General features: G+C 42.8%; 1 protein-coding gene across 1 annotated transcript in view; it reads left to right on the forward strand.

Annotated features, from left to right (window-relative positions):
- tanc2b (tetratricopeptide repeat, ankyrin repeat and coiled-coil containing 2b) overlaps positions 1-2500 on the forward strand; it is a 122801-nt gene that overhangs the window by 69315 nt on the left and 50986 nt on the right.

The following is a 2500-nucleotide window of genomic DNA, read 5'->3' on the forward strand; positions in this document are numbered from 1 at the left end:
CCCTGTCAATGGTCACTGATATGTCAGCCTGCAGTGCTAATGACCCATCGAAACTATCTGTAATGGGTTACAGAACCAGCTAGTAGCAATGGATAAAATAGTCTAAAACGCGAACTAAACAAACATGAGATCACGTTTGCAAACCCTGTTCATTTGAATGCACACACGATGCAAGTCACCCTGCCATCAGTCAAAACAAGACATTCTAGCATTATTCAAATTAATTGCCCACCGAAACTATCTGTAATGGGTTTTGGCTAGTAGCCTATGTAATTATCCATTACACACAAACTTTATCCCCGTCAAATGTAACTGTGGAAATAGCATCTGATATGTTACGATCTAGGATTCTTCCTCGTTGTAATTATCTTCGGCTAAGGTCAGCTCTAGATTAGGGATGTACTCCAATGTAATGAAGTCGCCTTCATCATCAGATTCAGGTCATCTGCAATCCGCTGTGCTTTGTCCATCTCCATTCCAATTGTAAACAAACAGCATACTGGTTCAGTAAGTAGATAGATAGATAGAGATAGATAGATAGATACTTTATTGATCCCCAGGGGAAATAGCAATGAGGTTACTTCTAGCATACAGCTGATTGGCCGACAAAACAAAAGAGCACTAATAGTCACGCCCAATTCAACTGGTTTGCTTCCTGAAACTTAACCATTTTCAAAGAAAAAAATACACTTTTAAAGCAACCAATGCTGTTATCTGAAACATGGAATTGCTTCTTTAGGACTTCCACTTGCACATTCTGCAAAAAAAACGAAAATAACTAATTTTGAAAAAACGTCAAAGTCGTTTTTCGCGACTTGCGTCTCTGCGACTTGAGCCTGGTTTTGCCATGCCTGGTCACATAGTATCCAGGAACCTCCTCACACACACACACACACACACACACATAGTATCCTGGTACCTCCTCACACACACACATAGTATCCAGGTACCTCCTCACACTCACACACACACATAGTATCCAGGTACCTCCTCACACACACGCACATAGTATCCAGGAACCTCCTCACACACACACACACAAACAGTATCCAGGCTGCTCTCTCCTCCTCACTCTGTTGCTAAGGTGCCTGTGCTTCCCAGAGTTCTCTTTTGCTAGTCCTCCTTCTCTCGTGTGTGTAGATTTGAAAGAATACTTTATGAAAATTGTGAAGAGAAAGTTTTTTTTACCTGATTTTTTATTATAAATCAAACTATTTGACTGAAGCTAAAATATACAGTGTTATTGCATTGTCAACAATGGTCTTTGGACATTGCCATGTCATTTCTGAATCAGTGCACTGTGATGTGCCGTGATGAACTGCATGTTTTAGTTGATCCTTTGGGTCGTTTGTTTATTTGTTTGTGTGTTTGTTTGTTTGTGTGTTTGCTTGTTGCTCTGAATAATTTGGCTTTAAGATTGCCTGGAGAGAGCTGAGTATTGATCCAGTAAGCAATGCATTCATTGGTCGTAATCTCCCTCTTATCTGAGAAGTAGAGAGAACACACACACACACACACAGACACAGACACACACACAGACACACACACACACACAGAAACACACACAGACACACACACACACACACACACACACACACACACACACACACACACACGCACACACACACACACACACACAGTCACAAACTCCCCATTGCTTGACCTTAGGTCAATCTGCAGAAAGTCTTTCACACACACATGTACAGACACACAAGCACACACAGAAACACACCCATGGACTTACACACACAAGGTCTCGCATATGAAGGATCAACACACCCACACACACACACACACACACACACTGGATCACAAGCACCAGATCTTAATCCAATGTGTGTGTGTGTGTGTGTGTCTTTGTGTGTGTGTGTGTGTGTGTGTGTGTGTGTGTGTGAGAGAGACAGACAGAGAGAGAAAGGCTATATCTTATAGTTCTCTGCATACGGGTCCTCAAATAAACCCAGTTTTCAGCTCACACACCTACTCACACACACATACTGTACACTCATGCTCACACATTAACACACACAAAGACTCACAAAGACTCACAAAGACACACACACACACACACACACACAAACAGATGTGGGATGACAGATGGTGCAGCTGTCAGGCAGCCTTTACCTCACACACAATTCAGGCTCAGTTAGACCAAGCACTGAGGAGTCCCCCAGCCAACAATGTGCCACTCACAACCAATACTTCTCTAGCACGGAGGCAAGCTGTGTGTGTGTGTGTGTGTGTGTGTGTGTGTGTGAGAGAGAGACAGAAAGGGAGAGTCTTTGATGTGTATTTTGGGAGACAGAGGAGGTGTATTGGTGTGTAGCATGCCCAGAATCTGGGATGAATGGCATTGTTGTTGCCGTGACGACGTGCCCCGCAGAGCAAGGTCTCACACTGCTCATTGTGTGAGGATCGTTTGTGTCTGTGGGCTAACCAGATGATGGTCTACTGTAGAGATATTTGTGATATTTTTGAGATATTTTTAAAGAATTTCAAT

The sequence above is a fragment of the Alosa alosa genome, chromosome 22 (assembly GCF_017589495.1).
Source record: "Alosa alosa isolate M-15738 ecotype Scorff River chromosome 22, AALO_Geno_1.1, whole genome shotgun sequence".
Taxonomy (NCBI): domain Eukaryota; kingdom Metazoa; phylum Chordata; class Actinopteri; order Clupeiformes; family Clupeidae; genus Alosa; species Alosa alosa.